This window comes from Lycorma delicatula, chromosome 7 (assembly GCF_047948215.1).
Source record: "Lycorma delicatula isolate Av1 chromosome 7, ASM4794821v1, whole genome shotgun sequence".
NCBI lineage: Eukaryota > Metazoa > Arthropoda > Insecta > Hemiptera > Fulgoridae > Lycorma > Lycorma delicatula.
In genome coordinates, this window is record NC_134461.1 from 54,662,866 (window position 1) to 54,680,799 (window position 17,934).

The 17,934-nt window shown below is 32.1% G+C and overlaps 1 long non-coding RNA gene across 1 annotated transcript in view; it reads right to left on the reverse strand.

Annotated features, from left to right (window-relative positions):
• The window catches only part of LOC142327603 (uncharacterized), a 383,769-nt gene that overhangs the window by 278,547 nt on the left and 87,288 nt on the right, over positions 1-17,934 (reverse strand). The gene's annotated exons all lie outside the window — the stretch shown is intronic.

Here is a 17,934-nt window from a genome sequence, read left to right on the forward strand (position 1 = left end):
GTTACAACCCAAAAATTGAAATTTTAAGTTACGTAGTCGGAGCATTAATGTTCTACCAGGCTTCAGCACTAACGTAAAGTTAGTTACAAAGGGATCCGACAGATGGGACCAGTATCATTGCAGAGGCCAGTATCATCCCATACTATGTGAAGCATCAACAGGGACCTCTTCTTTTTTTTTCTGTTTTAGTCTCCGGAATCACCGTAAGGTATTAATTACATCAGAGGATTAATAAAAATTATATGTATGAATATAAATATAGCCTTGTACAGTCTCAGGTCGACCATTCCTGAGACGTGTGGTTAATTCAAACCCAACCACCAATGAACACCCGTATCTACGATCTAGTATTCAAACCCGTTTTATTAGGATTTGAACCTTAAAATTCTCGACTTCGAAATCAGCTGATTTCTGATGACGATTTTACCACTATACCAACCCAGTGAGTCATCAACAGTAACCTATCTGAATCAAAATTTCCAAAACAATAAAACTGTTAAGGTTTCAGCGAGAGTTTGCCGTCAATTGAATCAAAAAGTCAATTTGACGGCAATTGAGAATTGCCGTCAAATATCAAAAATCGAAAATTAAAATTTATCAATTTATTTAATTGTAGTTCTTCAAAAAGACATTGTCCGTATCAAAAAAGTACAGATATGTATGAAAGGCGATATAATAATTGTTATTTATTTTCCTACATCATTTTCTCAAACACAAAAATATACACCATTAAATATTTTCTTCCTGCTCTAGTAATATTGTCACTAAATTATAGAACTCTTTTAATATAAAAAAAAAAAATACGAAATTATCGAGAAATAATTGGAGATAAACAATTTCTTTATATAATCGTATATATACTTAATAACACAAATCATACAATAAAAAATTCTTCAAATTTTCTCAAATATGTTGATTGAAAATGTAAAAACTCTTTCCGGCCATTTTTTTGCAAAGATATGTCACTTCACATAACTAATATATATTCCGAATATGAGCTATATCGGATCAAAATACAATTTTTTGAAATATCACGACCCCAGCGTCACCAAATAGTTCTAATTGTAGAATAAAAATTTTATCTATTTATTTATTTTCTTTTTCTTTTATTTATTCCTTTTTTAATAAAACTAGTATAATCTCGTATAATCTAATACTCTTATTTTTTTTATGAAGTGATGGGACTTAAAAAATTTTTTTCATCTTCAGTACTTTCATTTACAAAAGAATATTTACTACTGAAACAAGCTGTAGTGTATTTTCTTTTAAATTTTATTATTTAAAGGATACATTATCAAGTTTTTGTACGCTATCTAGTACTATCAAGTACTTTTATCTAGCGGCTGAATTCGTAAACTGGTAAGAAGAAAAAAATCGGGTTAGAACAAAAATTTTACATTTTCAAATTAAAAAATGTGAAATTACGAATATTATTATCATATATTTATCGAAAAAAACTTTATTCATTAAGAATATATATTTCTGGGATGATATGTAGCTTTATTTCAACAAAACTACTTTTTTATTTTAAATAATTTAAAAAATTTTGAAGTGTCGATTTGCAAGTTGGTCAGAATAAATAAGTTTTCGGTGTTTCCGCCGTCGGACAAACTGTCGCCGGCGTCATTCTACCGAATGACTTGATCGCGTCTTATACTTAGTTAAAGAAATTAAATATCACATGCAGTAGTGGCTTATTTCGAGTTGTGCCAGTTTTACTCTTCATAATTTTCAAAGAAGTGGTTATTATCGAATGCAATATCGATTTATTTTTAGTTGCTCCTAACTGAAGGTGATCTTTATGACAATGTGTCTTTATTACCGATAAGTTTAAACGATTTATAAGACGTGTTTCAAATCCTGTGCCACCTTATTTTAACTTAAATCGGGATTATGAATGGGAGCTTCAGTAGGGGTGAGTTACTGCTATCCAAACTGGAGATAAGGTAAGTAAGCGTCTATCTCCTGAAAATGAAAATTAAATTTATAGTTCATGTTTGTTTTTTAAATTAAAAAATTTCCTTTAGCTACTTTATAACGGACTAATATGTTTTAGTTTTAATGTAAATTCATGGCATGATGACGCGGTGTGAAAACCAAGAGTAGAGCTAGAATTTGTTATTTTATCTGTATCAGGATTTTATTACATCTGTAAAGTATGAAATCGTTATATTTTGTTTCAATAAAAGTTTTACTATTATTATTAATAATACTTTTTTTAATCAATAATATCAATTTTTTTTATTATAATTTGTATAAAGTTTATAAAAAAATAAAGTATAATGTTTATTTATAAAGTATAATGAAACTGATTTATGTTTCAATAGGCAGGAATGAGCATCCCAACCTCCGTAGGGGAAGTACACCTTGTGACGATTCCGGTTGTCCCCCCTCCGTTCATAGCCTTGATGGGCTTTAACGGTAGTCGTCTTCAGACCCTCAAACTGATTACACCTCAAAGTAATAAACCAGCCCTCGGTTGGGATGTCGCTGATGTAAATGCCTCGGTAGACACTTACATCAGTGATTTTTAACTCAGCTTTTGCCTTCTCTGCAGGCCTCTCCCGGGCATCTTGAATATCCTACATCGTTTCCCTCTGTACTAGCTAACCGAGTTCACGGAAGCACGAACCCCAGTTCTACATTTAAATAAGCTACCCGTGATAGTAAATGTCTCATATCGTACGATTCTATTTGGTAAATATAATGCATACCACCAGTAATTTTGATCGCAGCAACAGAATTTATTACTATTTCCCTCGATGTTCTCATCTCTTTCTGATCTAAGCCTTCAATTAGATTACAACTACGGACTCCGGTCTGGTCTACCAGAGTGAGGTGAACAGACTGCCGACTCCCGTGCGACATTCATAACCTAAAACAACCATCGTCGAGATGGTGCTACACCCCACGGCTGCATGGATACCCATGTCCTCGGCAGTACAGTCACTATCCCGCCGACGAAAGATGGATTCTTAGAAGATGACTTCTTCGTAAACATACAAAAATATGCAGTTACAGAGGAAATAAAAGATGGCATTAGAGTTCATATTTGCCAAATTCCTGCAGTCGGAAGCCACTATATTAAGGCACACAGTCAAAAAATGTATAATAATGGTAGCAAACCATTGTTGGTTCGCAATGGCACTACATGAAAATTGTAAAATAGAAGGTAAGCTTTATGACAATTTAACCATATTTACCGGAATATAAAATAATATCTAAACTTATTGTTTTTCACTCCGAATGAAGATTAGTGTTATAAATGTGCTGTTTACCTCAATCCTAATAAAGGAGGAAAATTTGAATTGCAGCAAGAATGTGATTCAAATCAGGAAGTAAAACAATTAAGCCGAAAAGAAAAGGCGGACGGTAGGAATAGTTCCAGTACTTCATTTAAAGCTGCTTATTTTGATTTAAAACAGATATGCCTGTTCTAAAAGACGAAATTTCAGGATTTTATTTCAAGTAAAAATTATATCAACTTAGCATTTCTCAATAGCCAAACTAGAAATTCGAAAAATTGGAAAAAAAATTTAAAGGTATTGATCAGGTTTACGGTTTACTTGAGGCTTGACGAAGAAGGAAAATGAGTGTGACTTGAGACAGAATTGTGCTTGTTTAATATCTTAAAAGAACAAGCAGGAAAAGCTGAATCAGATAATATTATTTTATTCAGATAACTGCGGCGGTCAGCAGAAAACGAATTCGTTATTCTTGCTTATCTATATGTAGCAGCAAATTTTAACATAAATTCCGTAAGATATAAATTCCTAACTGTTGTATACAGATTAATGTAATGCAATAGATTCCACGCTTGAAATATGAATTAAACTGTTCTTACGATCTGGACCCATCTATCTATCTGATCAATATGCTACTCTGATACGTACAGAATGAAAAACTAGTGTTCCGTTCAAGTTAACCAAAATGTCCTCCAATGATTTTTATGACTTAAAAAACTAATGTCATGAATTAAATTTTACACCGTCAGTGTTTGTATTAAAATTTAAAGCAGTGAAAAATTTAATTCAATAACATTACCGTTGCGAAAGTAGAGAAAGGTTCAGACGCCTACTCTAAGTACAAATTATCTTATAAAGACCCATTCAAAAAAAAAGAGTGTGTCAAAGAATGAAAACAACATTTACAGACCGTTTAAAAAAAAACAAGGAAGTACAGTCAAACAGAAACAAAGATAACGCGTTTACCTTTCAAAATACGGAATAAAGAAAGCTTACGTAAAGCCGCTTCCTATAGCGTATAATAAGATTGAAGATCTTCAAACCCTCTTAAAATCCATTTTGATTCGTAATTGCTACTCTTATTTGTATAATCTATTAATTCAATTAGAAAGCAAAAAAAAAGAAAATCAAGAAAAAAATAAAGAGTGAGATTAAAATTTCATGTTTATTGTTTTCAAAATTTTTAGTTTTCGTTTTACATATTATTATGTTTTATTTTTCATATAAGTTTTGTTGAAAACCATTACTCTTTTCATTATTGTTATTAGAAAATATGATTTTTAGAATATTTTTTCATAAATCATGAATATTTTAAATGTATACATATTATAACACTAGCAAACCCGGCAATGCTTCCCTAATGCTAGATTTGAGTATATATATATATAAAATTTCAATATATATGTATTGAAAGTTTTATAAAACATTAAAAACCTGAACGAACATTACAGAACTTCACAAAATTTAACCTTTTAGTTTATAAAAGTCAGAATGTAAATAAATCCAATTGTCAAAACGGCACTACCTATCGGATTTAATTCAAACTACTCTCTAAACAGAGTAGTCGGTTCAAACTTACTCTCTTTCTCAGATCGAAAATTTCAATAGATTTAAACCTTTTCCGGACAAAGCGGACCATTTTGCAAAAACCCGAGCGTAAATCGGTCTAGTATTTTTTTAGTTTATAGCGTACACACATACGAACATTGCCTTTTATGTATGGAACGGAACGCAAGAAAGGCGGGAGTTTCAATATTTCTCCCTACAGATCGCAGAGCCTGGACAATGTCCCTTGCTGCTGTATCTTTTTATGTATATATATATATATATATATATATATATATATATATATACAGAAGAAGAAAGTCTGTTGTATATTTGTTTCGTTGTTTATTTGATTCGTAAATGTCTCGATGCCGTCACCATCTAGCGGTATAGTTTTTGCAAAACTTTTTCACTTCACGTAACTAATATATATACTGAATATAAGACAAATCGGTTCAGAAGCCTTTGCGGGCGTGCGCACAACAACTCACCAGAGTTTCATCGCAATCGGATAAATGGTATAGGAACGCAAACGGGACAAACAAACAAACATTCATTTTTATAAATGTAGATGATCATAATTATTTATTATTAATTTTCACAGTATAATTAAAACTTTGTAGTTAAAATATATTTTATTCATTATTACCTAGCTGAATAATCTCTCATCATTATTTTTTTTCCGTAGGGGGAGGAAAAAGCTTTGCCAGCCGTCGTCAGGTCCGCACCGACGGCAGTGCAAGACTCTTACCCGCTAAAAAACATTTCTCTCTTATCATGCAGGGGCCGGATCTAAACCATATGAAATGTACAGCCCCTGCATGATCACCCAGGTACTCCACTATCCAAATCCGAATGACTGGAAGGCGTCTCCAGGGGGCGATCGACGAGTGACGACTCCTATGAGCCCCCGCCGCCCGCCCCAGAAGCAGGCCCTCCTTGATCACCCGTCATCGAACTCCATGTCTCTATCGATCCGCATCTCCTCAGCCTGTCGTCACCTCTCCTCACTGGCCTTCTCTACTGTCATTGTTGCGATCGTATCGAGACACATTCCCATTTATCGCTATTGTTGAGCATCACCTCGATTATACTGTTGGTTCCCTCCACACCCTGATTCTCGACCACTACTCTTAAGTTGCGCCATCTAGGGCAAAAGAACACCACATGCTCTGCCCTAACCAGCTCGCCGCAATCATACTAAAAAATTGTAATCCAATGAATTTTATAAAATTTAAGAAAAATACTCCTAAAATCTAATAAAATAAACTTTACACTATTAATTTACGAAAATCAGTTTTTAATAAAATATTTTCAATAATATGCAATCAAAGGGTTTTTCCGTTAACACTGAAGATGCTTGGTATATACGATAAAATTAACAATACAAAATTGTAAAGATGAAACGCTCAAAATGTGATTACAAAAAATGTACCAGTTATCGTCGCAATTTTTATTTTATTCAACATTTATCATCAATAGGTACAGAATGTTAGCAAAATCAAATATTATATATATATATACAAAACAAAATTTAAACAAATATTACTTATAGAAATTAATATAAAACAACAATAGTTGCGTAAAATTACGACCAAAGTAATTTTTAATATTATAAATAATAACCACAATTATTAAAGTATTATTAAAATTTAAGTACAGCTTTTAAAATACTTAAAAATTCTTTGTAGTTTCCTTATTATTATTATTATTATTTTTTTGTATTAATTTATTAATTATTGTATTTACATTTCTTTATGTTTAAAATCACAATTTTTATATCAATATCTGCTAATGTTTCCTGTTTCCTGTTTCTATATGTAAATTTAGTTTAAAACTTTAATGATTTTGTAATCGATTTTCTCCTTACGATTTTATTTAACACACTATTCATCGTACATAATCCTTTTTAAATATTACAAATGACGAAAACAAAACAACTAAAAATAATGATAATAATAGTAACATTTAAATTAGTAGTTTTTCCCCAACAACCTATTTCAGAGAATCTTATCGTTTAAGAAATATATTTTTATATGTGTAAAATTTTAAAATGTGTAAAATTTTTGTTTTATAACGTGATGACAAAATAATAATTTCCAGTAAACAGGTTGCTTATAAAAGTAAAAAAGTTGACATTAATTTGACACATTCGCGTCCGCTCGCAACGACGTCTTGACTCATAACACGAGTTACGAGTCAGACCTCTTTCCGTGTTTTCTACTCTTTCAATTTCTTTTATTTTGTTTGAAGAATTAATTCGTTAATTCATCACAGAAGTTTTGAAACTTATATAAGGATATATGGAAATGGAATTTTATTGAGTATGAAAAATGCTATGCCTGACCGGGATTCGAGCCCAGGACCCCCCGATGAAGGGCTGTGACGCCTTTCCGACACAGAAATCGGCAGTTTTCTTTCTTACACTCGATAAAAAGAGAAAATGTTTTGTACGGTCAGTTAAACTTCATGTACGCGGATTACATTGTCTTAATCATTGATCACAAATTACCAAAATTATTTTAATAAAAGTTTTATATGTTAAAAATACCAATTTACACGTTGTAGTGTCAAACTAGTTTTTATTTAGATGAATTGAAGATTAATAAACCGTAACTAGCTACAATTAATAGCAATATATGTACACGTTACATGAATTAGAAAGATTTTAAAACAACACATGGTAATCAAGAAAAAAATAAAATGATTAATAAACATTGGTTTTGAAAATAAGAATAGATATTGCTAAAAGAAACAAAAATAAACTAGTTGGAAATGATGGAATGGTACTGGGGACACCATCATTACAATATTTATCTGACAGTGCATATTATTTTAATAGTATAGTCAAATTCAAATAAGAGAGTTCAAACTAACTTTTTTTTTTTAATTTAGCTTTGAACCGAGGAAAATAATCAATAATTTATATAAAAAAAGAATAAATAAATAATTAGAATCATATTTATAATTATTAAATCGTAAAACATACTTCAATACGAATTTGATACTTCAGTTGGTCTAGGATTAAAAGTACTTTTTCTCCATTTCTTGTTCTACTTAGAACTTCCTCACAGTAAATTACAGAAAGAACTTCCTTAGTGCTTTTAAAAAAAACTATCATTGGTTGCTAAAAAAGATGCATTATTAAAAGTAGAATGCCCGTTAAGTAAATTGTTTAGAATAGAGACAAGTTCCTTTCTCCTACAGAAATTCCAGAAGCTACCAAGTACACTTTAACGGATTTATCCATTAAAAATGCACTGAATATTAAGTAATTGTGATATCTTTAAAAAGTGCCGACTAATAAATTTTACTAAGCCAGTTTTATATTTTAAAAGGGAATATCTGTAATGTAAATTACATATTTATCAGTAGAAATGAAAGAAATTATAAGAGTTAGGGATTTATTTTCTAATAAATAATTTTCAATTAAAAATAGTGGAAGCTCTGCCTTTAATGGAGAGTAGGCCAAACAGTGGTAATTTAATTTGTAGTAATAGATAATCATTACATTGGTTATTCGCTTAACTTCCCTGCGAAGAGCACAGCCTTCTTGAGAAACAATTGAGGTAAAACATTCACTATGTTTATCTATTAAATCAGTGATTTGTTCACAAACTTTACCGCGGCGTCCTTTTTCAATTAACATTTTTCCACGGCGCCCTACCCCAAGTGAAAGTATGACTACTCGTAAGTAAGAGATAAAAAAATAATAAAACTAGTGTATCTTCATTATTTTTTTTACATTATTAACATTAAATTATTAATTATAAATGTCTTGGTTCAATTAATTATGAAGCACTTACAATATTTCGCGGCGCCCAATTTAGGAATCACTGCATTAAATCATCCTATTTCTTTCTATATAACTGAGAAGCTACTGCTTTCATAACTCTTGATATCTTTGTTATTTATACACCATTTTGATGAATGAAAACATATTTTAGATATGTTTTTAAAAAAATTACATAATACGTCGAGGTTAAAAAATTAAGTCGGTAAGTATAAGTTATTAAAATCTATATAAATCATATTTAGAGTTTAATAAAACTGTATATTATATCTGATATTCATGAAAGAATGCATAATGCATAATATTTGTCTTTATCTGTAAACAGACATGTTAAATTTCTAAGTTCTTTGCATTTCAAAGATTTGTTTACTAAAATGATGTGTTTGTATAAATACACATTACTAAGTTTTTACAAAATAAAAAATCCCTTTCGGCACGCCGGAAGGCGGAGGTAGATTTCACCGGTGCTAATAAGGGGAAAAAAAGATTTCCATCTTAAAGTTAAGAAAAATTTCAAATTTACTCAATATGACAATAGTTGCATGTGAAAAAAGGTTTCACGTGTTAAGCATACGACAAGTCCCGTCTTCTTACAATTCCAGAAACATTTTGGCCATCCCTTGCCTTAAGGGTTGGTCATATCAAAAATTGTTTCAGACAAAGGTTTTAGGTAATTTTTAGAGGACTAACGCCCATTTTAAACTGATTCGATACTGTGTCTATTAAGGGAGGTATGATTTTTTTCGTCTTTGAAACCCCATTTTTTCCACCCCCTGGGCCAATGGTTGGTGATATCAAAAAACTTTACTTGGATAGGTATTTTGTCCCTTATCCAAAGAATAGTAGAAACTTTAAATTAATTCGATAATTTAGTTAATAATAAAGTTATAACGATATTTTGTTTTTTTGAAAAAGCTTTCTCATTTCCATTCCCATGATCCAATTTTGGCCGTTAACGAATTCGACCGAGATTTTGGGACGAGTTATTTTTAAGGAACAAATTGAAAGTAATTCAAAATTACGGCAGTTATCGTGTCCACAGAAAGTATAAACTTTATATAAACTTTTGAACTGACGGTGATTTTCGGATCTGGTGGATGTGAAATGCGAAGATATGTTGAAAATTTCCAGAAGCCGAATCATGATACCCATTACAATAGGTAGCTTTCTTATAAAATCTACCTAAAATATGCAATACATGTCAACTCAGACTGACAGTACGGCAATGAAAATTATATTTGATTATACATTAATTTGTATTGATGTATTTCACCATAATATTACCGGCGTTTACGATAGATTACACTGTAAATTTATTCTGTACACCATATAAAATTAGTATTCAAATACTTATTATCACAAATTTTTCCAAACTTACAACCTCTAACAAGTTTCTTATTTGGACCCCATCAATCGTCCCATAACCGAAACTGGGATAAAGAAATAAATCCACTGTAAAAAGAAATACATTTTTAATTTATTTAATCAAACGAATTTTAAAATACGCCATCAAATAATCGTATTAGAACAATGTACTGTAAAAAACAAGTAGTTAATGAAATTAAAATTATTACCTAATACATTAATGTATATCCCTAATAGACGGGATATTACAAAAAAGAATGGAATTTTGTGTTTTGGTTACGTTTTTACAAATGAAATTAGGAAGTTTACACTTTAAAAAACCGTAAAAAAATGAATCTTTTTTTACCTGTATTAAAAAAAAAATTCTATAAGAGCATCATTTGTAACAGTAATCATAAAAAAATTCTGTTTACTTGTACGTTCGTTGGATCATTTCCGGCGAGATCGTATTTACAACTTCCGGTATCCGTTCACGTATGTGATCTAAATCACAAACTTTCGTACAATAAACAATTTTTTTTTCTTTTTATTATACCAAAAGAAACTCAAACCGCGTGCTGCCTAGATTTTTGATGATCTAATTAATAAATCTTCTCCTACCAATTCATCAAGTAGGAAATAGTTCACATTTGTAATCTCTTAGCGTAGTGGCAGTTTCTTGAGCTTCTTAAGGTATTAAACTTCTTTTTTTTTTCCTAATGTGTACGTTGCAATCTGTTCAATTAATGAACAATAACCAATAAACAATCTCCTCACGGCTGAATGAAATGAGGATGATATGTATTAAAATGTAAATGAAGTGTAGTCTTTCTTGTACAGACCCAGGCCGATCATTCCTGAGACTGTGGTTAATTTACCCCAACCAGCAAAGAACCCGGTTAGGGAACCTCCTTGGGGGACACCTGATTTGAGGCAGGCAATTGAGAAGACCTAGTCCCGGCTGACCGGGTGGTACCCCGTGCCGGGGACGGCATAGCCGGCTTCGGCATGGTCGCCCGGAAGGTTAGAGGCAATGGCACCCCTAGGACCGAGTGTGCTTCTGCGGCGCTCCGGTTCTAGGGGGATGGGATAAAAAAAAAACCAGCAAAGAACACCGGTATCCACTGTCTCGTACTCAAAAACCATAACGCGTAAAATAAACTAGCTTTTGTTAGGATTCGAACCTTAGAACCTTCGACTTCGAAAACCAACTATAAAACAATTGATTTCCGACGTCGATAAACCAGTGGACCAGCTCGGTGGGGTGTTAAACTTTGAGAATGTTTTTTTAAGACGCTGAATGATACTTTAGTTCCTATTTGACAGAAAATAAGAATGATAAAGAATACGCAATAGTTATTATGAGTTAATTGTTTCTGGAGAAGTCTGATTTTAAGTAAAACATAATTAATTATGTACATCATTATCTTTAAATCACATAATTATTCCAAAACAGCACTTTTGGGAGCTAGTGGTTCAATTAGACGAACGTCTTACCTGACAAGATTATACTTGCTAGGTAAGACACGCATATATAAAACGGGCATTATATTTTTTATTAGTCCCGCATGAATTAAAAAAATACCCAGTTATTGGTCATTTCTTTTAACTATCTGGATATATCCTGCTCAGATTTTTAATTGTGGAAATGAATGTAATTAAAACACAATCCAAGCCTTTAATTCAAAATTTCTTCGTACAGTCACTCCATTTTACTATCGAATACAATTTACATTCTTATTTAAAAATTCCTTTAATAGAAGATTCTGTACAACAGTTATATTCAAGATTTTTACATCAAATTATCGATTCAAACGGTTAAGTTCTGACAAATCCGTCGAATGTTTCTCGAAGATTTAAAGAGGATGGAGCAGGGATTTTCTTAATTAAAAGTTTTAAAAATTCATTTATTTTCAAATATTTTTTTTCCAAAAATAAACCTCATAAAACAATCCTTATGGACTTTTCATCAGCTACATGTTTATATACATATAATTATACGCTTCTACAATGCAGAATAGAAATAAAGATTAAAATAAATAATAATGATAGGTTATAGAGATTAGAATATAATATATCATAAATTGATTGATGTTTTTTTTTATTTATAGATCTAATCTATAATCTTTAGAACCTAACCAGGAAAATTATTAAGCAGTAAACAAATTTAATAAACTTAAATACTTAAAAATATTTGAATGATGTATATATACCACCTTATAAAAATCTCTGTAAACGCAAAGAAAATCGAAAAGAATAGAACGCTACGAAAAATTGGACTATAAATCATGAAATAAGATGGGTTGATAAATAACAAAATATATCAGTTATTTTGATAAATTAGAGAATTTTTTTAAAATTAAATTAAAAGGCAAATCTTTTGAAACTATTTAATATCCCATATACTAATCCATATAGAAATTATTAATGTAGTTTAAAAAAAAAGTACACTCGGTTAAAATGACAAAAATGTAAAATTTAATATAAAGTTAAATGCGTGAACACGGTGTAAAATATAACCGGATATGAATTTCAAAGATGCGAGTAAGAAATTATAAAGGATTGAAGTCAATGAATAAATGAACAATGACAAAACTTAAATTAAAGATTGAAATTCTGTCTTTTTAATTTCAGCAGATTAATATATAATGTTTTATTATTTCCTTTTAATCAGACTATGAAGTAATATTGTTTTTTTTTCTCACTGCAACATTTGGATAAAACTAATTAAATGTATGGTGTAACTTTTTTAATTAGTTTATAAATGTTTTAATAATAATTATAAAAGTTATATTAATTTTAATTAAATCGGTTAAAAAATAAATACAGTTACAACATACATGTTGAGTGTGATCAACTTCGGCAACAAAAATAAATAAAGGAAAAATAACAACGAACAAATAAATACTGAAAACTGTAATTTGTTTGCCAATTACTCATTTGAAAATAGTTATAAGCAAAATAACAGTTCTCAAATAATTTTCATGTCATTGCACAGAATAGAACTGGTTTGTTTAACTGTTTAATTTGTTAAAGAAACTACTCTGATGTAATTTTTTTTTAAATAAATCATTTTAATGAATATAAAGTTAAACAAAAATTTTAAAGCTCTATTTCGTTTATTTTAAATTTAAAAGCTATTTATTTAATACAAAGAAATTCAAATACAGCCATTTTTTCAATACCATAAGTTTTATTCAAAAATGAATTAAATATAATGTGTGTATATATATATATATATATATATATATATATATATATATATAAACAGAACGTATCACGAATTTCTCCCAGTACTTTCAAAACCTTTTCTATTCCTGAAAATATTGGAAAATATTCACATAAACATATGCCCTAAAATGCATTGTTTACGAGTTACGGCTAGTGAAAGATTTCGTTCGGATTTCAGCTAAAAAAAAAAAAAAGCTGAAACGAGATCGTACAGAAATTTTTAAGACGTTAATGAATGAGAAAAATTATCGATTTCTTATGGTTTTCAACCTGAAATTAAATAAAATAGGTCTCAGGACGGTATTTGTAGTAGTTTTTGAGAAATTTTGTAATTTTTTAAATTTGGCGTACAATATTTTCGTTAAATGGGTAATAAACACATAACATTTTTAAACTTGTACAGAATGTAAATCTGAGCAAAATGGTTAAGTTGAGTTAAATAAAGAAAAATTCGAAGTTTATTTATAAGTCCTTTTTCGCGCAATTCAGAAAGGATTTCACAACTTTAAAATCATATAAAAATCTATTAAGATAACTTACATTCGGTTGAGGTCTCATTTCATAACAGAATACATCTAGTTTTACATCATTTCATTAGTACCAAATTCGGCCATCAGTTTTGTTAAAAAAGGATACATTTACTGATGCGGAACGTGCTCGCTGTATGTTTTGGTTTCACGATTTGCTGTCAACAACTGCAGTTCAACGTAATTTTCGTTAAGAGTACCGTAGGGAGCCTCCTAGTAGCCACACAATTTACCGTGGCACCCAACCTTCGTTGAGACAGGTTGTTCTGCTAACCTGTCTCAACGAACATTTAGTGTTTAGGACGCGTTGGCGTCCTAAAGCCAACGCGTTATAAAGCCACGCAGACCTGAAGCTGCTGTGGATCAACTCAGAAAAAGCTTTGCACGTAGTCCGAAGAAATCAACTCGACGTGTATTACATGAGACTGGCATTCGATTATATCAGTAATACTATTCGGCGCGTAATAACTAAACGACTGCACTTGAAGCTGTACAAACTAACCGTGGTTCAACGCATTACAGATGACGACAAAGTTGCTCGGCTGCAGTTTTGTGCTGAAATAATAGATGGAATTGCAGTCAAAGATACATTTTTAGAAAATTTTATTTTTAGTGATGACTCAACGTTTTACATTAGTGGCAAGATAAACACCCATAACTGCCGAATATGGGGTACCGAAAACCCTCCTCAAAACTTTTCAACATCGCTGTGTCATAAGCAAACAAAGACTGTACGGCCCGTTATTCTTTCACGTAAATGGTAAATGGTATCGGTTACCAGGACATGCTTCAAAAATTTTAATTCCTCAGTTACACGATGATGACCAAGATGGACGCCAGTACTATCAGTAAGACGGGGCACCATCTCACGACCGCCTAGATTTACCAGCCGAGATTTTCTTGATACTCAATTCCCAGGTCGGTGGATTGGTAGTGAAGGTCAAATTGCACGACCATGGCCACCTTGCTCACCAAATTTGACCCCACTAGATTTTTTTCTTTTGGGGTTTCATTAAGGATCGGGTTATGTACTACCTTTGCCTGGTGATTTTTTTTTAGCTAAGACTTCAAATTAACGCCGCAAATGCAGAGGTAACATACGACTTGCTGGCTACAGTCTGGGATGAAATCAACTTCGGGTGGATGTATGTCAATTTAGAAATGGAAGTAATATCGAACCAAATTGAATGTCGGATAAAAAACTTAATGTGTTTTTCTACGAAATGGGACTTCAACTAAATCTGTCAATTATCTTAATAAATGTTTATATGCTTTTTAAGTTGTAAAGGTTTTTTAATCACCTTCTATAACACCACCATTGAGAAATAATTTCCCACAACTAATCTAATTTCTTATCTTTCGTTAGAAGTTCTAAAAATTTTGATATTAGCTAACGCATTAGATATATGGTAGATATATATCAAAGAAAAAATAAAGAGCTGGATAAACAGAGGAAAATTGGAATTTTATAAATTAAAGAAACTTGTAAAAAACAAAAACATCAATATAAAATTGAACAGATATATATTACATTACTTACAGTAAAGTACGGTATTACACGGTTATGAAATTTGTAATTTGAGTAAGATATAAAACGAATATTAAGAAAGTTTCAAGATATAAATATAGAGGTAGGTGGAAGGAATAAAACTATAAAAGAAATGAATAATACTAATACAAAGATATATGTGATAAAGTTAAAGAAGGAAGAAAGAAAGATATTATATAAAATAAGGACAAGAAAAACAAATCGAAACGATACATAGTTACAAGTTGAAAATGTTTTTGAAAAACTATAATAGGAATATAGATAACTGGAATAAGAAGTAGATGATGAAAAATTACAGGATATTAACTACTTATTCGAAGATGTAAGGGAATTACAAGAATATGAAGAGAGAAGCTCAGGGTAGAAAAATAGACAAAAATATACCGATATAACAGTCTTCGTACAGATTTAAAATGATGATGAAGAATTAACATAACTAAAAATCTGAAGCTATTAATGAAATTTTATAAATTATGGTTTATTTCTATTCTAAATAATATTAATAATTTTACAAACTGAATAAACAGTCATATATATATATAAAATTCATGTTCAACTTTTTTTTATAAGAAGAATACAAAAAAGAAAAAAAATGGAAAAAGAAGAATTTTTCAAATATTAGTTTTCATGTTGGTTCAAGTCTAATCAAATGCGCAGATTTTGTTTATCTTTTTGCTTTTTCTTTTGAGATAGTTCCTCTAGTCTGAAGTTTAAATATTCTTCCTAATAGCTAATGGATTTTTATTCAAGGAATTGAATTAAGAACGCTTTCAAAACGTTTTAAAAAATTAAAATTAGGACAATTCCATTCATTACTTTTCAATTTTTAGTCAGCACAAAAAAAAATGGTTAATTTTTTACCAATTTTAGGTAGATTTCATAAGAAAGGTACCTATTGTAATGGGTACCATGATTCAACTTCCAGAAAATTATGACATATCTTCGCGTTTCACATTCCCCAGACACCAAAACCACGTCAGTTCAAAAGTTTATATATATATATATTGTTACCACATATATACTTCATTTAATATCGGCGAGCGATAACGGTAGCAACAATGTGAGAGGGCGCACAGTGTACGGACGCGCGGATACAAGCATCACTCCCACCGCGCAGATGACCGCGCACTTCTCCCACCTTAGCGGCGCTGCAGCCCACTACTCTCAGGCTCCTATAAAAGAGCTTGCATGAGAGTGAACTGGCAATTCTCATGGTCTACGCCTTCTCGGCCTGGGGAGGACTGGTGAGAAGAAGCTGGAGTATCGCCCTGAGAACGATATTCGCGGCCCCCTGGTTCAACAGGAACTCAGCCCTGCGCAGAGACGCTAGAATACAAAGTCTGCGAGGTGGGTCTGGAGCAGGCGAGACACAGAAGATAAGCTTATTAGCACATCCTTCCGTCGGGCCCCTACCGATAAACCCTCCATTGGATCGGAACGCAATCCAAACTTCACAAAACGAATCAACGTCAGCCACTATTAATAACCGCCAGTCCATTAGAATCACCCAGCAGCAAAGGACCTGAGTCCCTATACTGCGCAAAGTAGAAGAGTATTACACCCTCCGACATCCTTGCGTTCCGTTCCGAACTGGCAATTCATTGTCGACCACTATCCGGAGAGAACCAAGAAAAAGAAGAAGATGGAAGAAGACAGAATAAGTTCCCTGGCCGGCTCAACGTGAGCCTCCCAGCGGATGCCAACATTCCCCCCGGAGCAGCAGGCCTGGCCGGCCCGCCGAGGGAGCCGCTGGACGCGGACGCTACCTTCCGCTCCAGCTCCAGCTCGCCGTGCTCAGCAGCAAGAGCCGGCCCAGGGTGGGATCGCTTGGGAAGAACCGCCTCGGCAGCGCCAGCGAAGGACAATCGACGCCGACCCGACAATGCGGGACTCTGGGGGCCTCCACTACCACGCTGTAGTGGGGATCCAACTGCCGCTGAGGGAAAGCCCGGTCGGACTTCAATGAACGAGCCGCAACTCCCAGACTTCGTCCGGAGACCAGCTTCCGGACCCAACAGCTCTTCTCAGAGCTAACGCTAAAAAACGGCCCTATTCAGGGCCACGCAAGATTATGAATTACGTGCCATCGAAGCCATTCGGCGACAAAATATATGTATATATGTAATATTTTTATTATTATTTTTTTTAATATATTATTATTATACATATTTCACTTTCTTGTGGACACGTAATTTTACACCAATCACTTTCAGATTGATACATAAAATATAACGATCCTCTGTTGAGTTTGTTAATGGGCAAAATCGGACCATGGGGTAGAAATGGGGGGCTTTTTCGAAAAATCAAAATATCGCTATAACTTTCTTATTAAGGAAAATATCAATTTCGTTCAAAGTTCCTACTATTCTTTGGGTAAGGGCATAAAATTTATTTAAGTAAAACTTTTGATATCACCAACCATTGGCCCAGGGGTGGAAAAAATGAGGTTTCGAAGACAAAAAAAAATCATACTTCCCTTAATAGGCACAGTATCTAATCGGTTTAAAATGGTCGTTAGTCCTCTAAACACTACCTAAAACTTTTGTCTGAAATAATTTTTGATATTACTAACCCTTACTGCAAGGGATGACCAAAATATTGCTGGAATTGTAAGAAGAGGAAGCTTCTCGTATGCTAAACATGTGAAACTTTTTTCACATGAAACCATTGTTGTATTGAGTAAATTTGAAATTTTTCTTA